This window comes from Neopelma chrysocephalum, unplaced genomic scaffold (assembly GCF_003984885.1).
Source record: "Neopelma chrysocephalum unplaced genomic scaffold, ASM398488v2 Primary Assembly neopelma1_44, whole genome shotgun sequence".
Taxonomy (NCBI): Eukaryota; Metazoa; Chordata; class Aves; order Passeriformes; family Pipridae; genus Neopelma; species Neopelma chrysocephalum.
Window position 1 is genome coordinate 5329214 of NW_020897703.1, and position 23886 is coordinate 5353099.

Genomic DNA, 23886 nt, shown 5'->3' on the forward strand with positions numbered 1-23886 from the left:
ACTGAAACTTAACAAAAGCTAAAGGCCTACTATTCTGTTTTGAAAAGTTTTTCTTGTTATAATTTCAAACTCACTGGTTTTTTTTTAAATCTTATTAATTCCTATTTTCCTTTATGAGAGGCTATTGTAGAATGGTTGTAGACAACAGAGTTGAAATACATACTTGCAAATACTTTTGGTTTTTAAGATGGACAGACCTTTCTCAATAAGGTGAAAGTTTTGTACATGGTTTGTCAGGTCTTAGGTGGTGAACAATAAGCATCCTTTGGAACTCCCCCGACTTGTCTTGCCACTCTGTAGGAAAATCCTAAATGCTGGGGATCTTAAAAACATGTATTTCAATGTTCTTTAAAGCATTTGTGAATTACCTGTAGTGAGAGTAAATTATCTTTTAACTTGACGCATCATTCCATGAAGTGTTTTCAGTTACAGCAATGAGGCTTGCATGCTTAAATCTTTTTTAAAAAAAAAAAACAACTTTAATTATAGGTTTATCTAAGAAACTTCTCTTAGAGAAGTTAGAATAATTTTTAAGTCTTCAAACAATAATAACTCAAAGTTCTGATCCAGAAAGTGAAGAAATGTTGTGGGGGAAATCTGAACATGCATTTACTTCCCTCTTTCTGTTAGAACTGTATTCTAGTGTCAGTCTTTAATATCATGATGATAACCACATAATCAATGACAAACACATCACAGTATTACATGGTAACTACGTGTTGAGTTGCAGCTGAATGCAGAAAATGATGGCAGGAAATTAAGAATCAGAAAATTAAAGTTCAACAATGCACCGGAGAACTTGGTTTGTAAATGGCCTGTGAACAATCCAGCTGTTACATTGTTATTGCAATTATCAGATTGGGAACAGCAGTTGTTGTGTGGCATTATTTGCCTTAAGTACAGTCCCAGCTAAGTATGCCTTTCTAGAAACTGGTACTGCAGCTCTGCTGGTGAGCTTCTTGAGCTTGCCTGTAGAGGGTTGGGCACAGAGCTATGCAGACAGACTTGCACAGGCTTCATTCTGAGTAATTTTGATTTAACAAGTTATGAAGGAGCTCATTTTCTGCCTAGGATCCTCCTTCCCCTGTTTCTAGGCACTTAGTTTCAGATTCAAATCCAAAATGCTGCATTCTTTTTATATTAAGATATGGGGGAAAATAGGTACCTCAGACTTACATCTGGAACAGCTGTTGAAGAGTTTAGCTAAAAATTTGCAAGCTTTATAGAAAATAGGGTGAATTAGGAAGCACTGAGGAGTGAATCAGGAAACCCTGAGGAGTGAAGTTTGCACTGAAGACTCCCTTGAGTTGTGCCACTGTGCCAAAAACTGTGCACTTCTCCATGAGGAGAGATGGATCAGTAGCTTTGGGATTAAGTCAGCCAGGCTGAGGAGAACTGAGTTTGCAGTCCCTGCTCCAAGATATGCAATGCAACTTTAAATAAAATACACAGAATCCTCGAAGCAGGGAGTTGAAGTCAGGACTCCCCTCCTTTTTGAAGCAGCTGTCTTACAAGAAGAGAAGGATATGTGTTTCTTTGAAAAACATTCATATTCATTATATGGCTGATGATGATAAAGTGGCTCAAGTAACTCTGATTTTGTGCCCTCTCTCAGACATGTAAACATCCATGAAACTGCCCTTTATTTAAATTTTTGCATCACTCACAAGACAGGAAAAAGAGCTGGTTGCATATTACTGGAGAGAAACTATACAAGTATAAAAAAGAAATAATTCAACTGTGAAAAAGGCATCTTCCCCAAGACCTGTTAACTAGCATTTCTGAAAATTCTAGTTGTATCCATGTGTAAGTGGTAGTATTAAAGCTAGATATATAATGAAAATGCTTTCACATAGCAAAAGGCATAGCAAATCTTCTACATCAGGAAGGTCTAGTAACTGTTCTTAGCTTCAGTGTTACTGTTTGAGTCTTTATCAGTTAACTGATTACATGATTCTATAGATCTTATTGAATGGCACTTAAATGAAGGACTTTCTATTAACTTCATTTTGTCTGTTTCAATGCACACATAGCTATTGCACGCACCTCCATTCCTTACTTCTGAAAGTCAGCACTTTTCAATTATTTTAGGTATTGCTTAAAAAAAGCTATAATCCCAGGATGCATAATGAAGTAGTTCCCTCCCTCAAGCTCTTTCAAATGCCATCATTCGTGTGTCCATTTTCCAAGTGACTGTTTCCCAAAGAAGAACTAAAGCCCTCAGCTTGCTGTATCTTTTTTGTAAATGCCCAAAGAAAGCTTTATCTTGGCTATTTGCCCATTTCCTGCAATCTGGACAAGTAAGGAGCTACAACTGCTTAGTTCCTTTAATGTGTCTCGTAGACTTATGAGTATTTCCAACCAAAAATCCATTCTATTCTCTCTGCATACTTTAAGCCCATTTTTTTAAACAGAAAGGATTTCTAAAGCCTTGATATTTACAATGCAATGAATAAAACACACGATATTTTTTTAAAGGATCTAAGAAGTCCTGGGTCACGAATTTCATCCCGTGATTTTGGAGGAAGCCGGGTACATGGATTAGGAAAAAGATTGTCCAAACCTATGCCTCAAGTCAACAGAAATTTCCAGTAATTCTCATTAAAGCAAAGTTGAAAATACTGCTCTCAGGACTAAATAAATAAAATCTAACGGGTTTAGTACAATATATAGTAAATCAATACATTTATCTGAATTCTTGCATTAGTTCAGAGAGCTTCTAGACAACTACTAAAAGCTTATTTCTAAAGTATTCAGTGTCTGTTTTTCAGTTAAACACGAATTTAAGGAATCAAAAAAAATAATATACGAGTCAATTTAAAGACTGCATTCCTGACTTGGGAAATGAACAGTTTTAACCAATGAGATTTTTAGACCAATTCTTGAAATCTAAAAATGTTGAAGGAAAAAACCTGGATGTATTTCAGTGAACCATGCATTTTTCAACCTGTTCCTATAATGCATATCTAAATATGAAAAAGAAATATCAGCCTATTAAATGTCTCTTTCTTCTCTCTAAGTTTCTTTAGTGGCTTGAATTTTTTAATCAGGTCCCTGGGAACGGGAGAACGGTGTCCCACAATTATTACTGTCAATTCTTGAAAGAAATGTGTTCTCCAATATAAAAATTTCCAAAGTTTCTAAAATTTTAAATCTTTCCATATTACACCAAAAGGAACAACTCCAAGCAACTGTAAGTACTGTTTTGGTTTAAATGATGTTTAGGAAAAAAATGTTTAGAAAAATTGTTATCATCTAGCTCAGTTTTGCCATACGTGTTAGTTATGTATTTATTTTATTCTACAGAATCTTTTTCTATGCTTATAATTGCTTATTAAAATTAAAATAAAACAGAAAAAATTAGGCATAAGTACTATAGTTATATATAAACTAATTTTTCTATTCTTATCCTGCATGTTCCTATTATTGACAGTTTGTATATTTCATTTGATATTATTTTTAATTATTGACTAATCTTACATATTTCAGGAGATTCACTGTTAGACGAAAAGAGAAGAGCAGCCTGTCCTTCTCAAAGAGAGAACAACAGACATTGACATAAAGCAAGTAGATAAAATGATCCTTGAGAATCTTCAGCCTACAGGTGTCAAAAAAAAACAACCTTCCATTAATATCACTTTAAAGAGTGTGCACTCTGAAGACCTATTAAGACTCATTTAGATCTCCTTTTTTCTAATAAACTCTCTGGTCAGTTACCCCAAAGCAATCATTAAATGCACGTACCATTTTGTGAGCAAAATAATGTAAAAAAAGCCATTTAAGTGCAGTTACATCTTGGTAGTACATGATTTTCAGAGGAAGTGAGGCTTCCCTCTTGAGAGGGACAGAAAAGAGCAGCAATTTTAAAATTCATTATGAATACCAGGGCCAAAATCAAGAGTCCATCTCCAAAGGTTACCTGAAATATGTTTCCCACTCTACAGAGTATTTTTCTTAATCCACTATAATACAAAAATATTCAAAGCAAGAGGCCATCTATTTTTTTATAAAGGTTTAAGTTTCAATACCTTGAATACCTCAGTAAGAATTTGCACAACTACTTCAAATACTTTTTTCAAGGTAGGAACAAAGGTGTGAAGAAGCGCTATGGCTTTTTCCCAGTTACCAAGGTCACCAGTCCCTTGGCAGAGAGCTACTTGGAGGACTATTCCTGTATTTCAGGCATGGTGATAATTCTGAAACCTAAATATGATTTATAATAGCTAAAAAGGGGAAAGTTTTTCTCAGAAGATCAAGAACAAGAGCACACTATGTTGTTTGATCTGTGTCTCCTTCTCAGTCTTGTGTTCAATCTATTTTCTTCTTCCATTCAGCTAACAAGAAATAGATCATTTTTAATATATAAATACTCCTGGTTTTTATTAGCATTAAGTCCTTTCAAAGTTACTGGTTCCTCATCAGTTAAATGGATATACATACTATTTATGCACAAAATACGGACACAAAGATGACTGAGGGACAAAATGTAAACTTTTTTCAAGTTACAGAAGTAACGTGGTTTCCATGAGACAAGAATGATTAAAAGGAAAAAATCTCAGCACAAAGCCTGTTGTAAAACAAGTCTGACTAGTGAAGATAGCCCAAGACAAACAGTCTTATGTGAATCATTAATTCACAGAGAATTTTCTGTGAGGGCAAAATTATCAAAATGGGCTTAAACCAATCATTCTCTGGGAATGCGTGTTGTCAGCTGGGATTCAAGTCCTGTATCTTCATATTTCTGCTGACAGAAAGGGTCTGAATCAAAATGAGATTATTTTATTTATTGCTTACTTTAATTTAGGCACACAGGCATATAGGGGTTTTTTGAGATATAAAATAGTAAGATTTAAAGTCAAAGAGCTAAGTTTATAAAACACCGATTGCCCTGTTGGTAAAAGCTACCTCAAAGGTACGTTCAAATATGATACCACAATATTAAGATCTGACTTAAATGATTACTAGCAGTAGCTTTAATTTAACAGTTATGCTAAACTTGGATTGCCCAGACCTTGCCTCTGACCCTAACTATACCACAGATAAAAAAGCTTATGTAGATTTTGCATTTAAGGTGATTATTATGTTAAGTCTTGTAAATATTGTCATAATAAAAGGTGACTAAATAGCATCAGGAGATCCAGACTGGGAAAGATGATAAAATTAATTAATTAATTAAATTCCTGACTATATGAAAGAATGACAGTATTGCAAGGTGAAGGATTTTGATATAAGAAACGTCAACACTTTTAAGATGATACCAGTTATCCAGCAGTGTAAAAAAAAGCGTTGGCAAGGAATGAGGAAAGAACAAATGCCAGAAACTCTTCCCTGGTTTTAGCCAAGGAACCATTTTAAAATTAAAATGTTGTTTTAACATTGTTAACGTTGTTTTAACAAGTTGCACATTTATTTTCAAAATTCGCACCTTAACAGATGTTTCAGGAAGAGAATGTGGATTTCCCAGCTTAGTTGTAATATAAAGTGGAATTCAGGAGCACACTCAAAGGTGCATTCTCCAAGGCAAAGGCTCCCTGACTACTTAAATGTCTGAGTAAAAGTGGCTTTAGGATAGGATCAAGTTCTTCTCCAATATTTTCCAGTAGCACTTCAAAATAACATAAGAATTAGTAGGACTTTCTTGGCTTTTATATTACTGATTGATTGTTCTTTACAAAACATATGAACAATGTTTATTTACGGTGTGCAAACAATAAAAATATTAACTGAGCAATATCTAGAGATAAGGAGAGTATTCAGGTGATTGAAAAATTAATCAAAGAAATTTACTTTTAATTTCTTTCTGTAATATGGTATAAATTTGCAAGAAAGCAACTAAAATGCTATCACTGTTACTGCTGCCAATGGCTTAGAACAGTAGTTTAGGGCTACCATTTCTAAAAAGCAAAATAACACCAAACTAAATGCCAAAGAAATCATTTTGGGTGATTAAGTCTGCTTCAGTTTTCACCATAAGCATATGAGAATGTCAAAATCAAGAAGGAAATAATGGAAAATAAACAATCCATCTCTACTTGAAGTCCAGTTAGCCTTTGAAAAATAGGTTGAATTGTAACTATGTGTTTCATTACTTTATTTCTCTTTGAGGTAATAAGAGTACTTGCAATAAAGATGCTACAGAGAACATGAAAATCATTAATGGTCACAGCCTAGCAATCTGGTATTTATACTCTTGAAAAGAAAAAATAACATTACTTTCTAGAAATAATATTATTCCAACCTGAAAACAAAGAAATGGCAATTCTCATAAAGCAATTAAAAGAAATAAATTAAACTGGGTATTATGTTGTGCTAAGAAGTATCTTATAACCTGGGGTGAGGGCTTCAATTGCTATAGTACTCATTTCATTCAAAAGAAGGGGGAAAAAAATTCTGTTTTCCTTAACTATAACATTTGATATTCAACAGTTTCATTTTTTAGCTAATTGTGCCCCCTCCAGGTCCTTCTGTAATTTACACTTTGAGTCATTAACCCTCCAGGGTTGCCAAACTGAATCAGTTTTCCAGTGTTGTAATAAACTGAGGGTCACTGAGTTTGATTATATGCAAACTATTAGCTTTTTCCATATCCTTTATTCATTTATTCTAAGGATCTATCATCAGAGGGCATTTCTTGCATTGCTGAAGGGAAAAATACAGACTTTCAAAATTGAAATATAAGCTTTTCAAATGTTTACCTCAAAGTACTTCTTAAGGCAATTTATTCCTTTTTGTCATTACAACAAAAGCGTGTCAGTGTGAAATCATAGCAGGCACATATTCACTATAATCCTTGATGAATTTAAGAGGAGGTAGATGAATCCTTAAGTTCTTTGTTTACCAAAACCAATCTTCCTCTTTCAAAGACTGTACCTAGAATAAGACTTACTTCCTAGAGAGTTTAATCACATTTAATTTTATAACTTTCAAAATAATAATAAGTTTTGAAACTTTGAACAGCTTTAATACAGTCATATGCATAAGTGAGCATTTTCAAGTGAAAACAAATGGAATTTTCCACTAATGAAAATGGATATTGTGGAAGAAAAACAGCACAAATTTAGCAGAAGAAGTTTTGGAAGAGAAATGCACCATGAGTGGCAGTAGCCTGAGATTATACACAGGATACTAGTTCCTTCTCCGTTATGGATCAGAACCTGTACATGGGAATGACCATTCACCACCTGAAGAAGGATGGCTTTCTTCCCCATTGTAGAATGATTTAGGAAAACAGGTCGTCTGAAAGGGGTCCTGTCCATCTTACCCACTATGGAAGAAAGCTTTCATGGGTAAAATGCATGGAGAGACTCAGGAAATACATTTGTAATCTACCAGGACAGCATGATGCCAAAGCAGATATGAAGAAAGTTAAAAGTGTGGGCTTTGTAAAGTTAAAAATATTTTGAATAATTTGATACACACAGATAAGGGAAAATATGGTAACGCAGTAGTTCTAGAGAAGCAAACGGAGCATCCAAAACCTGAGTGTCTGTCAGATGAGGCAGTAGCATCAGCAGTACTAGAAAGAAAATCTCACAGTAGGTAAGTGTTCATCAATGGATCAAAAGTGTACTGAAAGAATTGCTGGATTTCTAGGTGGTTCAGTCACTTATGAGGATCCAAAGGGAGACCCAAGGGATATATGGCCAGGTGTTTTTAAGCATAGGATGATACAAGGCAATGCAGCAATTGCAAACTGTAAACTGAACATATTAAACTTATGTGTTAAGCAGAGTCTAAACCAGACTATATTTATGTAGTTTTTCATAATAATTTTGCTTGCTCTTATTTTAAAACAGGAATTTAACATTTGAAAAGACCTCAGCTAAAACCTGCAGTATTTCTTTCTCCAATTACTTCAAAGTGTCAGTCACATGTTATTTTCAGCATATCCCACTTGAGACATACTGTGTAAGAGACATGAAATACTTAAAATTGAATAATTATAGTTCTCTAATAACAGCCAAACGCACACAGCTTTCATCTCTATAAAATTCTTCTTCATTGATGGCATTGCATAAGCAGTCCCTGTGTATGTTTGCAAATTATCCTTGGATTGCTCACTAATTGTGCTTTTTAGAAAATTTGTTGTTACAAAAAGCTTGAGTTGCATTCTGTATGATTCCTATGGTCCTAATATCTAGCCTTAAACTCGTAACTACAGGCATAATATGCAACATCAATTTGAGGTAGATTCTATCTCACCTTTCAAAATTAAGAGCTTTCATTATTTAGTTTTAAAATGCTAATCATCCTTCCATTAGTTCAAAAAGAATTTTGATCAAAGCTTTATAAAAGTTAAATGGTAGGATGTACTGTACAAGTGTTGAATTCATTAACACTTGTTGACTGTTCAGCCAGAGTGATTGAATTGTTAATACAGTAATTACTTGAAAAAAGTTACATATACAGTCATAATCCCAGCATATATCCTCTAACTTCAATAAGCCATTTTGCTTCCAGAAGCACAGTCAATGCTAATTTTGAATGTCAAATGAACATACATTGAGGCTTTTTAGCTAGGGCCTTATTTTTGTCTTACCTGTTTAATTTTGCACTTTGTCACCTATCCGGTTGCCAGAGCTGAAGTGTTATTCACACATCTCTACTTCCAAATGTTAAACTGTAATATACGATTTTGGTTATATGTGAAACCTACCATTCACTCTAGAGTAAAAGAGGTATTCAGTCACAGGCTCCTCAAACTGTGAGGAGAATTTTCATGTAAACAGTAGCGAAAATTGAAGATTTCTATTGGTAAGTTTGTGCAGTAGTATTCTGTAGCATATGCAGTAGCATACTGTAAAACGATTCATAAATGGTAGGTACATCTTATCATAGACTTGATGACCATTAACCTAGTTATGGAAAACAATTATAAGAATACATTATGCAAGAAATAGAATGAATAGATGTAAAGGACATGGGTAGCCACCACAAGAGGGAAAGCAGCTAAAGCAACACTGTTCCATGGTCAGTTCTGCCTCAGCTGTGCTAAGAACAAAAGCTAGAAGTCAGTAGCAGTACATTGGCAAGCACACTGGACAGAACTGAGGGGTTCTTTGTTCATGGTCATAACAAACACAAGTCCAAATGCTTCTGTGTGATCACAAAGCTTAGCATTTTAACACTAAATAATGACAGGACTTAATTTTGAAATGTGAGATAGAATCTTCCTCAAGCCTTTAGGTTGGTATCCAGCAAAGCTATCGGTGCCGTCTGTATCTCAGTCATCGGTAGGTGTATTAATGTAAGGCTAATTGCAGCTGAGCTGTGGGTATTTCTAGATGATAGAACATTAAGATGGTCAGTTCCCAAGCTGTACATTGTCAGAAAAATCACTGATGTTTGCACTGATTGTGACATGGATAAACCAATGCATTTCTGAAATCAGAGGTTATTGCAGGAAAGGCCTACCTCACTTTTTCCTGTTAATGCAGTTTACAAGTACACAGAATAAAATACAAGAAAAAGAGAAAAAAACTGGCAAGAGCATATGGTTGGGATCATCCTCTGTAAGAAAAGAGACTAGAAATTCTCTCCATTCTAGCTTTCAGCACCTCCCTTATGCCTTACTAATACACATGGGTATTTTGTTGTTGTTTTGTTACTATGCCCTAGTAAATGACGATTCAGCTCATCGGTGTACAAACCAACACTTCCAAAATGTCAGGGCTTTGCACACTTAATATGTTACAAGCCAGAATGTTTAAATCTCATACCAGGTGGCAACATAAACTGGAAAACTATTTAAAGAGAAGTAATCAGGACATTATCTGTAGATACTTCATGGTAGCAGCTGACATCAGCATATTTCTTTAAAAGCCTTTAGATTTTGAAAGGAGAATTATTTCCATATCTACTGATTACACATCAAGAATAGTGTTAAGAATTCTATTCCTGAAGCATTTTAAGTTGTCTTAACCTGAATCCAGGATGCAGCATGTTTGTTAAAGCAAAACAAAACAAACACAAAAAAAACACAAAAAAAAAGTGGGAGTGGGGGAGTGCAGGGGCCAGGGGAAAGTATCATTATAGCAATTGGTAGGAGTTAGAAAGGAGGGAGTGAATTCACAGATAAAAAAACTTTACATTAAAAATTTAAAAGTATTATTAGTATTCCTTATAGATTTAAACATTACAGTAATTTAATAATGTTGGTCATTAAACTGGATATACAGTAGAAAACTGTCTATAAAAAAAATTACTTATTGGGGGTTTGTTTTCTTGTTTGTTTTTACTTATGAGACAATGATGCCATTATCAATAGAAACATGTCAGAAGGTAGTCCAGCAGTATTCCAAGCTCTGATCTCCACTGATTCTCCCAGGTTATTTGTTCAGGAAAAATCGTCAGAACAAAGAATGTCTTTTGTTTTACACAGCAATACTCATTCTCTAGTTTGCATCTAAATAAGAAGAAAACAAATATTAAATGAAGTTCTGTCTATTCACAAAACTTTCAAACTAATTAAAATGTATTTTTCAACCCATTTCCCATAACAGTTGGGAAAATCACAATCTCCAAATGAAAAGAAACTCATTCTTCTGTATTAAATCTCTAAACATGCCTTTGTATATTTGAAATATATTTCAATATTTGAAATATAAGTAAATTTCTATATTTGAAATATAAATAAATTTCTATATTTGAAATATAAGTTTATTTATTCAGAGCCTTGGCATGATTTTATTTACCCTTTCAGCAGGAGTCTTCTATGCTATGAAATCAGTGTAGGACAAATGCATATGTTCTATTGGAAAAAAATAGCTTCATTATTTAACCCTCAGGACACACATAATTTGCATTTGTCAGGACTTGACCAAATTTAACAACAAACATTTCAATAGCTTTTCGTAATTCTCTTTATCATCTAACTCACTACAGTTGTGTAGACTATAGGTTTTGTATGATATGTAATAATAATGAAGACACACACCTTGAAATATGTAAATCAAGAAGCATATTTCACTAGGAAGAATGCTTCCAAAGAAGGAAAATTTATGGAAATAGCATATTGATATGAAAGGCACAATCTTGTATGAAAGCTATGTACAAGGTCAGAGAAATATGCTGTAGTATTCTAAACTAAAATTTAGCTGTCAAAGCCTTACAGCAAAAAAAACCAAAAACTGAGACAAAAATGCAACATCAAAGGAAGTGGTCTAGAGACATCAACAGAGGGGGTTAATGAAGGATTCATCAGTTTGCATAAACCAAGTTGATATTCCAAAAGCTATTATAACTTTTTCTCTTAGGAAAACTGCAGGGGAAAAGAAATACAGCAGCAGATGAAACAAAGAACTGCACAAAAGTGTTTATGCTATCCAACAAATTCTGGTGGAGATATCTACGTAGTACGTGCGTGCACAATCACGAGAGTAAGGAAAAGCAACCAGGAATCCATACCTACTCTTGCACAGAGAAACAAACTACACAGTCAGAGAGAATGAAAGTACACTAAACTTTTCAGGTGAAACTACTCTGCATCCATTTTTTGTGAAGAGTCATGTGGATGTCTCTGCCCTCTATGGATATCATTTGCATCTGTAGCTACACTTGCCCAGAATACGGTTCAGCTCCCTTTAAGATGTTTCACCACAAGTATTCCTGCCTGCCCAGGCACAATGTTGTACACAATTCAGGTTGTGACCATAAAAGAGAACACTGAAAATTATGTACTTTGGAATTCTATTTGGAACTGCAGACTATCTACTTACGCTATAAATAATCTTGCCGTAAACTCTCAGTCTGTAAAGTTTTAAAATAATAACATCCCAACATGGACATTTTTAAGAAAATAATTGTTTGAAAGAACAGTAGAAAATAAAGAAAAATGGCCAAAATAAGTATATTGAAGGAAAAAGGGAAATAAGGATAATATCTAAATTCTATGTTGAAATGACAGACATTGATTTTTTTTCTCTCTCATTTTCTAGCAATTTTTGATACCCTGGACCCGATTTTCAAAATAAATGGACATCAAATTCTTCAGCTGAATTCAGTGGCAGGTTTTGATGTTCAAAAATGCTCAAAGTCAGGGTAATTTTGACATCCAAAATTTCTTACATATCAAATCATCTGCCATGTAAAAATCTTTTTGTATTCTGAATTTCTGTTTATTTCACTAAGAGTTACAGGCACAAATCATAGAATCATAGAAAGGCTTGGGTTAGAAGGGACCTTAAAGATCATCTGGTTCCAATCCCTCTGCCATGGGTAGGGACACCTTTGACCAGACCAGGTTGCTCAGAGCCACATCCAGCCTGGCCTTGAACACTTACAGGGGTGGGGCAATAACAGAGCTTTTGCTGTTATTGAACTACTGTTGCTTTAAGGAAGAAAAGTTCCACTTATGAATTCTGTGCAAGCATAATTTAAAAATATAAAAATTATATTAGAAGAAAAATTAATGAAATTTAGATTATTAAAAAAAAAAAAAGGGGGACAAAATCACTTGTGTGGATGTAAGAGCTGGATGTAAGAGCTCCTAGGTAAGGTTCCATTCCTGATAAAATAAGTGTATGTCCAGTCAAATTGATGTACTGCCTTCCCAGCTCCAAAGCAGTCTCATGCCAGTGAGTTTTCTCATCCCCAAGGCCACCAATCAATTGTTCTGTTCATTGTAGTTTTTTGCTGCATAAGTCAACCTCAGAATGGAAAAAAACTCTGATTATATATATGATCACTTTAGAGACGTTTTACAAATAATAAAAATATTCAAAGATTATTTTCCTTTGTTTTTCTTAAGTAATTTCATCAAATAAAAAGAAAACATGGAAACATTTAAAGAACAAAAACTATTATCAGGACCAGCACAGCAAAGTCTATTCAGTTACATTGTCATCCAAATAAAGGAAGAAAACTGTGCAATAAATAAAGGAAATAAAAACATGCAATTCAAAATAGCTCTGTATACAATACAGAAAATATTAACAGTCAAGGAAATTATCTACATGTTCTAAGAGAAACAAAAACACTTGGAAAAAAAACCCAAAAACATTGTCTCATGGAAGTAGTTACATTCTTTTCTGCAAAAAAAATCCTTGTGAATCCATAACTGGCATTTTTGCCATCAGTTTTTAAACAAGCCATCTTTCCAGTTAGGTTTATAATCTAACAAAAAATGTATTTTAACAGGAATTTAATCCATCTCTGTTCGAATTCTTTACTATCTAGTACAGACACATTTCAGACATAGGATAGGAGGAAAATGATGACACCTCTTGCTGCGGTTACAATCCTCTCTTCTGGTAACCATAGCAGCCAATTTACACCACAGTAACAAACTGCCTGTGTAGTTTATCCCTCCCCTCTACTTCCAAACTGTATCAGAATGCAGAAGAAACACACAAAGAGCTGACTAACTACAGACAAGACTTAAGACTCCATTTCAAATTCCAATTCTATTTATTTAAAGAAAGCTGAAGATGATGTACTGCAAATCTTAAAAAAAAAATAAAATAAAATCTTCTTCCAAATGTTGCCAATTTTTGCACACTTAAGCACCTAATTACCAGTCAGGAACAGGGCTTACCAAAAACAACCTCAAAATTGCATTAGCACAGAAGGCGTAAATAAACTTGAAAATCTTTTAATGTGCTAACTTGCAAGTTAATAGATGAATCCAAGCATTTAGTAAAATCATTGAAAATTTATCTCCTCACAAGAAAGCAGATATGAGTGAGGATGTAGGAGAGGGACATCAGTTGGTAAATTAATAACATATACATTTTCTATTACTCTAAAGCATTTATTTTTCACGCTTTGCCCACTTACAACTTTAGGACCATTACACCAAAATAAAAAGATGGTTATCTAAAAGTAGGACTTGTTCCACATATTGGCAGTTTAAAGGGAAAATACCATTTGACAGAGAAATAAATTTTACAATAACTTTTCTGGGTATCAGTAGAACAATAGTTCACCTTTTGTATCATATACCTGATTGCCAAGTCAGCCTTCTCTTTTCTTCTTGGATTCCCGTGTTTGCTGGAGTACAGCAATTTATCTTGAACCTCCATGAGGTCTGCTTCTTTCTTTCTCAGATCAATAGCAATCTTTAATTTTCCTTCATCTTGATTCAACTTTAGCTTTTTGGATGCAACATTTTTGTCACTCTAGATAAAGTCAAAGAATAAATTAAACATCTGAAAGATAGACCTTTCACTCCACGGTTATTATTTTAGAAAAAAAAAACACCAAAGAAAGATGAAGGGAAACCTCAGCAACTCAGTAGCTCATGCAATATTCCGTTTCATAACTTGTCATCTGAAGACAATTGGTTTTTACCTTATCACTTGTTTCTGTGTTGATATTGACTGATTTATGCAGTTTCTACAATTTTTTACTGTAATAGCAAGTAATGATTCAAAGCAAAGAAGGGTTATGCTTCCACACTGTGTCTAGGTTGATCATAGTTTATAATCCATTATGGATTTGTGCCATAAGAAACACACAAATAATAATAGATATTAAGTAACACTTACAGAGACTGTACACACACATTCAGCCAACTATGTACACAAAATAAAAGGAAAAATTAGCAGCTTTTCACATCCAAGGATCTATTTTCTAGTTCTGAGGATTTCACGCTTTTATACAGATATTTGTGCGAGGAGAATATTGGAAGTCACATGTAACTGAAAACATATTGTTCATCTTTCCAAAAACAAGCATGAAAATAAGCTGGAATGTCCCTATGCCCAACTGAAACAGAATTTGACAAGTATTAGCCTCATCATTCATTAATCCCCTCTCATTTTGATGTGAGTTGCAGATCTCCTTTAAAGTCCACCATTTTAAACAATTTTTTACCAGTTGGTACTTGTAATGTTAATAGTTGTTCTGAAATTGAGAAGTCTACCAAATATGCATTTACTAATTTTTTAGCTGAGTAACAAAACACTGATTTTTTAGCTGAGTAGCTGCCTGCCATGATTCAGTTCTCAAATGGCACACTGACCTTAGTTGCCCAGTGCTGATTTACTGCTGAATGTGAGCTCCAGATGTTTCAAATTAGGAAACAACATAAAAAGTAACCACGCTTTTTCAGTTTGTCAAACACAATGCATAACAAAAAGTACCTTTGGGCTTGATATGACTACCAGAAGCTTCCAAAGACATTTAAATAATGTCCCAATTTTGTATACCACTCCAAAAAGAAATTAACTTCATTTGCTAACTGAACAGATTTTTGCTTCCATGCCTTCTTAGAAAAATTCAGAACTGAGAATCAGCCTCTACACCTTAACATCAGGTATCTTTTATGAATTAATCTTAGTTACTGCTTGTTTGTGCAAGTACACCACTAATAAGAAGTAATTTCATCTCTCTTTTGGTGTAAAATTACACTGATAGATTGATCCCTTTAATCAAATGCATTTTAATTTTTTTTTAATACATATTTACTTAGTTATGTGAGTATGTATTAATGGTCATGGCTATGACCCATTTGCCAAAAAAATCCACACCCATAACTCAATACCACTTCCCAAGTTCTGAGAGGCCCAATGCTGTTAGAAACAACTGCATGGCAGACTCATGATTGCTCTGAGGCACTTGTTTCAATACAACCCAAATTAAAAAAAAAAAAATACAGATTAATAGATACTAAAGTATCAAACAGAAAGACCAGTTTTAAACTGTTAATTAAAAAAGATCCTACTAACCATATTGCTGAGTAAAACTGTCTTGTCTAGCAATTTAGAAAGTTAATGGACTTTCTAAAAGGTAAACAGAAGCAATAGTGACCAATAGCTGTAGTTATGGTCTATCTGATTACTCTGGTAATGTATGAGCCCTACACATAATTAATTTTTTTTATTTCATGTGCAATGTCTTTTGTATTATGGGAAATCTTGTCCTGATGGCTGTAAAATATTGTATCCTACCACTATCCAGTAAAAATATTGTTATTTTTCCAATAACTATAATGCACAAATAAAATACTACTGACAGTAAATCAGATTAAAATCTCTAACTGAAAATTTCATCCCTATAACATTCTTAATCCTGCAGAATCACGAAGCCAAAATACAGTCTTTGAGAGAAAAAATTCTGCCTGTAACACTCCCTGCAAATTCAGCAAATGTACTGAGACTCAGCAGTGATGAAAAAAAGTAATTTTAATTAAAAACTGTTTATGTCTGGCTACCGGCCATTCTAGTTAGCAATCCATGAAATGATTGTTACAGGTATTCTCTTATCAGCAGAAATTCTCACAGTAGCGTAACCATTCTCTGCATGAGCAAGGAAGCAGAAATTGAAAAACTGAGCAGAAATTACCTTCTAATAGGATTGAGAGGTATCACTTAACTTCCAGTAGCACCTAAGCTGACTTAACCATTCAAAGTCACTCTCGTCTTTGACTTTTTTGCTTACTGGAGACGCAAGAACATTCCTAGCATGAACATCAAGCACAACAAGTGCTCCTGGAGTCATTCGATTCTGCTTAGACAGCTTTCCTCGCACCAAGGTGGCAATGTCCTCAACCTATTATTCTGTTCCAGAAAATCCTCTAGTGCCTGCAAAAATTTTTAGAAGTTAAGAAGTTGAATGTCTGATCTAAGGCATGATTATTTTTTCTTATACTTCTTATTATATTATTTTTATTTCTCTGTATTAAAAAGTTCCATCTCGGTATAATAGTAGTACAATGTCCTTCATTCACTGGTAGCTCAGTAGGGTTTTGTGTTTGGGATGCTTTTTTCCTACTTTTCCGAAGCCATATGTAAAACATCAATGACACAAAACTGCAAACAAAGCAACATATACTACTTTATTCCTGCAACACAGGAAATAGTCCTTACCTTTTTACATCATTTCACATTAAGAAAAGGAAAATATCACATTGTGTTTTAAAGGTCTAGTTATATGTGTGCAATATATTTTCTCTGGTTAAGGGTCACTGTCACAGTAGAAAAACAGCTTTATGTCCCACAACAGTTAGAAACAATAACAAACCTACAATTCAAAAAAGTTAACAGGAAAATGCATTTTTCTATAATTTCTCAGTGTATTGACTTTTGGCTATAGTCTGTGTTCAGTTAGCCTAGTTATTTCTTTTACACAATAATTAATAGTTCCTTTCATGATAATAAGTTGCTGGTAAACAGGAAAGGCCCAATTAAGGAAAGCACTTGTATCATGACAGTCCTTAAATGTGATGAAATACCCTACTGAATTGAAATCAAAAAGTGTGAATGAACCTTGCTAATACATTCACACCAAAGCACGTTTCTGTGGAGAAATAGCTTCCATTTGAATGGAGAAAAACTTATCTAGACCTGCTGTAGATTTTTCTCCCTGCTAGCCTGCTGTTCCTCTCCAAACACAGTGGCACTGGTAACTCTTAATAGATTATTAAATGCTTTTGAGATCTCTCACCTCAACTAGTTACTTTTCAAACATTAAATTTGGATAATCATCTGCTTAGTGGGAATTCTTTTCATTTATGAGAATAAAGTAGTAAGCAGAGAATTCAAAAGCAGCGAAATGAAACTTGCACCTTTGATTTATGTACAACAGCTATTTGTTGGAAACAACTCAGAAATGGTTGAAAGGCAGCATGTGTGTGTATGCATGTGAATGTATATGTGAACATATTAACAAGTGGTTTAAATGATCCTGGCATCCTATCCCAGAAAACACTGAAGTTCTTTAGGCAGGATGCAGTACTTTTGGCCTCTGACATGATCACTGACTGTCTATCATGTGTCTTTGATTTACAACATAGGAATGGAAAAGAGAAAGAACATCGAAGGCTGGAAGACAGAGCTCTTCTCCCTGCCAGATTTGTGACAGATTGTCAGGAGATTCAAATACCTCTCCACTGCTTCACTACATAAAAGCTGCTTTCCACTGCAGAATGAAGATTCTTGGCCTGAAGCCAGATGAGCAGTATTCCCATTACAACAGAATCTGAGCTACAGGAAGGACAGGTTTTCCTGCCTGCTCATGTACAGAAAAGGCTTGATATAGACCAGCACAAGAGCTTTTATCTAGACTCAGAATTCTCTAACAAACATTCCCAAAAGCAAATTAATTTAACCCTTGCTAAATTCCTTTTTTAGTCACTAACTACAGGCTTGTGAAGCTGAGTATGGTTTTGATTTTTTTAAAAAAATCTAAAATCTGTAAGATTAGAATTTCTGTCTCCCTTCCTGAAAGTCTTTCACCAGTTGAGGATAAATGGTACAGAAAGTACAAGCCTTATTTCTTTTCCCAGGAAATGGAGGGTTTCCTTTATTACTGGAAAAAGAAAATATTTTCAAATCTTTAGACATGTTGCAAGGTTTACTCCTTGTATTGGCAGATATTGTCCTCTTCTTCCTTTAATTCCCTCTTCCAAGACACTCAGAAGCTTTTTTTCCTTGCATGTCAGAATGCAGTTGTTCAAAAAAACCACTATTAACAGGAGTCATTGCTTCAATTTGAGAATAGGCATAAAATGTTACACAGCCTTAAATATTGCTCCATATATGGATTAAAGATTAGATTAGATTTAACTTTGTGTTTGTGGTATAGCTCAGCTATATATGAACACGGAGAATCCGAAAATACAATACTGCAGAATTTCTTTCAACTGATATAACAACTATTCACCCAAAAAAGTTATTCTCAAAGCTCTGATTTACTACTACATTGTATCAATTCGACATAAATTTAAATTTAAAATATTTTTACCCTTGACTATTTCTAATAGCCATCTGTACTTGCGTTGTCCAGGAAGTTTGGGATACACAAAAAACTATTTGTCCAGGTCACTCTCTTATCCTATCAACACATGGAGATTTTGGATAAGCCTCAAGTGCATCCCCAATGATCTAGACAGAAAAAAGAACACTATAACTACATGTGAAAACAGGCAATATTCAGCTTTAGAATTAATCTAGATTAGATTGCTGAGAATAAAAAATAAATTTGTGTCTAGATTCAGCCTCAAGTTCAACTCTATAATACCGACATTGCAAGGACATCTCTCAACAAAGCCCAAAATGTCTTAACATGAACACAGTGATCACACCAAATGTCTGAGAACTGATTTCACAACACGTTCTACAATGATTTTGGCCATCAAGTACTTTGAATTGTCTAGTTCCATCTACAATGAAAATCAAAAACAAATACAAATACAATTTAGTTAGACGGAAAGGTTTTTTTCATCTATTCACCTATTTTCCCTAAGTGAAACCTTTTTTCATTTATTCATTTCAGAAAAATCCCAGAGCTTTTAATTTTGCACATCATCTTATTTAAACTTATATCTAACTTCGAGCGTATTTTCTAATAATAGAATGATTAATCTGGTTCTAGTACCATTCAAGAATAATCTCAAATGAATCAAAATGTGCACATGAAAAAGTAGCAACAAATTACATCAGCACTTAAAAAATTATATAATTTTAAAGACTGAATTAATTTTTTTATGTTCATGATGAATACAAAGAATAAAAAGTTAATCCAGTAAATGTTAATATTTACTGAAGAAATCCACACTGAATGACATTAGCCTAGTAATTAAGAGATTAGGACTTGTTAACTTGCAAACAGATTTCAACATAACCGTCTCAAATTCAACCAGCCAGCTTGACCTCTAGCTTCACATGTTGAAATTGTCCTTATAAGTTCCACAATCTCCCCTTCGCTGCTTTTAATATATGTAATATCTAATACATCATTAAATTCTACTCTTGCAATTCTTCAAAACACTTGTTCAAGGGAGAAAAAAACCCTAGTATTAAACACCTTCAGACAATTTTTTTTCTTGCCAATACTACCAAAGAATATCTAATTTATAAAGAAATTCTGAACAATTTATTTGAAAGATCATTTTAAGTTAGATAAAGTTTATCCCTAACAATAATTCTTGTGTACTACTCCCTACAAGATACTTACCACTGTATTTATCGAAGATCTCTTTAAAGATGTAAAATTTTATTTATAATCTCTGTAACATATAAACTAGTAAGGATAAACATGAATTCTTTCTTTAGCTGGTAATCCAACTACAGGACATAAAATGCTGTTATTTATACCTTCCCAGCAAGCTATAGCAAACATTAAGGAATTTGAGCAAAGCAACCAAGCACAACCTTAACACAATACATTGTAATGAAATAAAAAAGTCACCTTTAAGAGTTTGTTCCTCACAAGATCTCGTCCTGTTTATTGTACTGTATGAATATTTCTCTGTGACTGAGCTAGCATTTTGTTCTTCATTTTTGTTCTTATTTTTCACTGCATTCACTGCACACTATCAAGGCTATGTATTGGGACTCAAACCCCAGTTCTTCTGCTTATAGCAAAGGTTATATTATTTAACAGGATCGTTTCAGCAGGAATCCTCATAGAGTTAATTCCACTCAGTATAAAAAGGACTTACATTAAGTTATATATTTTTCAGTTTAATCCTGAATGAGGTTGGGGAGTGGAAGTCCCAGCGAGAGTTAAAACACAGCAAAAACTTCTGAATTGTTTAATTAGGACTGCCCCTAAAAAAGAAGGTAGGTAGGCAGGTTTGTATGAAATTTTTCAAAAAATGAACTATTATTTCTGAAAGTAATTTCAAAACAGGGTCAATTCATCAAATAGCACAGCTTCCATCTTTCTGTTGGAGCAACATCAATTTACACTAGCTATTCAACGGGGTTATTTAATTAAGCAACATAAACAATTAAAACATTTTGATAGATTTTTAAAAGTGTACTTTTATGACAACAACGTAGTCACACATTTTAACCGGTAATCATCTATCAATTCAATGCAAAAATTATCCTTCCTTGCATATAAAATATATATAGGAGATATAAGTATTAAGATGGCAAAGTTGTACGTAGGCAACGCTGACACTTCAGTACTAACACTAACTAGTAATGTGATCTAAATAAAGGTATTCTTAGGATCAGAGAATACCTTTAAAAACTAATTTAAAGAATTTTGTCAGCAACACATAAAAAGTTCTACTTGTTTTGAGAAGATAAGAAATTGTATTTTTATTTCTTTTTACAACAGCACCTGAATAATACCTGTCAAGACACATTGTGGGATAAACACTGGGTTTCTTGCATATGTATGCACTGTACAGATGACAAAATATATATTAAGACATATAGTGCTTTCCAAATTAACTTCTCAAATTAAATTAATGTAAATGCTTAGAAAATCTACTGCATAAGATAAAAGTTATCTCAAATAATACAAAATTTCAAAATACCTAAAGGTTACCAAGCTAAGAACCTTTAAAGAAATACAGTTGTCTGAACATCAGGTTCTGGCATTTAATATGCCTTATGACCAATCATTAAATTTTTTAATCTTGCTCACCAAGTATGGGGTTTGGGGAGCAAACTCACACATTGAAAAGTAGGAAATTATGCAGATTTAGAATGAGGAAATCAAACCAAACAGATGCTTCTACTCAGTTCCAGTATGGGCTTGCATTTGGCTGTGATTGAATTTATTCTAGTTCACTTCCATGCCAGTACACTAACTATGAACTGACTGAAACCCACCCATGTTGCAATACATAATGTTCTATAGTGACAAAGTCCTGGCAAGGGAAATGGGGAGTGATTAATACCAATCCCCTGCTCTATTTCCCAAAGTCTAGAAACACAGGTTCTGCCATAGCATCACCTAAATCAGAATGCATTTCCCCAGAATTGGAATGGGACCAGAATGGCCATGGCTGAGGTGGAAACAGAGGTAACCAGAAATGTCAGTCAGCCCTGAGGTCCCCTCTGCTCTGCCCGGTCAGTCTGCACCTGTCAGCACACAGCTAGGGACAGGTATCCAGGATCAAAACAAAAGGCACAGGTATATCCAACATAAGAAACTCCAAGGAGATTTGTGGGGAGAATTTCAGCCTAAACAATCTACTGAGGGCTCACAAGAACTGCTGACTATTTCCCCTAGGAAGAGTTTTGTCAGAGCCCATTATGAATCTAGAATGACACGCTCAGGGAAGTCCCTGACAGGGTGTGCAGAACAACACAGTCTCACAGTATGAGAGACAGGCCAGATCTCTGTGTAAAGCCCAGAGGTGCAAAAGGTACCAACTCCTCACAGGATGCCAATGCAGATGGGCAGATGACTGCTTCTTATCTTCAGTTTGGAGATAACATTTTGAAATTATTTGCAATGTGCATTCAGTTTTGTTTTAATCCCCTGCTCACTTTACATATATATTTCCAATCTACTGAAAAAACCCAGAACTGTGTGCTTATCTAATTGATCTTCATGGGGGTGCTCCTCCCTAATACAATAATCATAGTGTTCCTTTCCACATGAAATACATTCACCTTCTGTCGCTTGCCTCTTGCATCACACCAACCCACAACAAACTGCATATACTTTTCATCTATACACAGACAATTCAGCTGTCAGCATACAAACATAGTTCCTAATTGGTTTTATAAAACAGTTTTTAATACACAAACAACCATTTAACTATATGTTGTCAAGAAAAAGGCGTTTTTGTTGCCTTTCCTAGTATATTTATCCTCAGCAAATGGAATGATTGCAACTGGGAAAGCAAATCAGAGCTGTGTTGCCAGTTTTATAAATGGGATTCTTCCTGCTTGTTTTTACTTTCATATGAGAAAAAGCCAGGAAAAAAATAATTTATGCTTCAACATAGATTTCCTATTTACAGTTTTGCTAAGGCAGGATGAGAAAAAAGGAATGGCATCATTCTCAGTCGTTCAAAACATCAGCATAACTTATTTTGTCAGTCACTCTGCCAGTGACAATTAGGGGGAAAAATGTATCAAGAAAAGTGTATAAATCAAGAGTACAGAAATAGTTTGAGTACCCAATTAAAAGACCATCAACAATCCAGTTTCTAAATATAATTGTTAATATATTGCAGATTGCAGCCTGGGATTTTTTTTTCCTTGAATCTTTTTTTCTTGCATTTTTTTCCCTGCTTTCTTCCCCAGAAAGACAAAAAAGCTTCTGAACCTGAGATTTTTTTAAAAGTTATGGTAAGTGGAAACTAAAGCACTAAGTACTTTAATTCTCATTAACATGCATTGCTTAAATTTAAAATAAAGAAATAATGTATGATTATTCAAATTTGCAATGAAAAGCTGAGCAAATAAAGCAATTTTATAATGCAATGGCATATAAATGCAAAAAGTAAGCACAGGCAGACTCAAGTTAGTTTTATGCTTTAAGAAACACTATTCACATAGTCTGGGGAAGAGCATCCCTTTAAGCCATGAAACTCAAACATTGCATTTGTGGAAAGAGAGTGCCATCTTCTGGAAAATGCTGCCTACCTGTTTAGCCAAAATCAACTTAAAATTGTTAAACTTTTATTTTGGCATTTACACTTTCCTGGACAAAAGATGACTCTTTTTTCTGCCAGTGACAACATGTATCATATTCAAAAAAAAATTTGTATTTGATTAGCACAGAATATCTGAATTAGGTCATTTTATCAAAACAGATAATTCAGTACACAATATTCAGAAATATAATACTCAGTAAAATTCTGAATTTCCTGCCCTTTTTAATTTTTACTGAATTTCTTCTCCAAAATGAATACTATTGATTTCACAGTTCTGTGGGATAAATTCCTGATTTTCTTCTAAATCAGAAGAAAGAAGAACAAAGGGGAGGGATGGGAAGCATAAGGCAGAAGGAGTGAAAGAGAGGGAAGGATTTCTCCTTGGAGAGAAAGCCAAGGAACAAGAAAAAAAAAATAAATTAAAAAAAAAAAAGGGAAGGAAAAGAGAAAGAAGGGAAGGGGAGGAGAGACAAGAAGGAAGAAGAAGAAAAGAAGAAAAGATGATGATGAAGAAGATGATGAAGAAGATAATGATGATGATGATGATGAAGATGATGATGAAGAAGATGATGATGATGGATGATGATGATGAA

General features: G+C 34.1%; 2 long non-coding RNA genes across 2 annotated transcripts; both read right to left on the reverse strand.

Moving 5' to 3' along the window:
* Window positions 1-5057: 5057 nt before the first annotated feature.
* LOC113965165 lies at window positions 5058-12158 on the reverse strand. The gene is made up of 3 exons (XR_003533462.1): window positions 11957-12158; window positions 8540-8620; window positions 5058-5605 (listed from the first exon to the last, which is right to left on the reverse strand). It is a non-coding gene; the product is annotated as an uncharacterized LOC113965165 (long non-coding RNA).
* A 1294-nt stretch (window positions 12159-13452) lies between these two features.
* Window positions 13453-18825, reverse strand: LOC113965164. Its single transcript, XR_003533461.1, has 3 exons — window positions 18685-18825; window positions 16285-16523; window positions 13453-14117 (listed from the first exon to the last, which is right to left on the reverse strand). It is a non-coding gene; the product is annotated as an uncharacterized LOC113965164 (long non-coding RNA).
* Between the last annotated feature and the right edge of the window lie 5061 nt (window positions 18826-23886).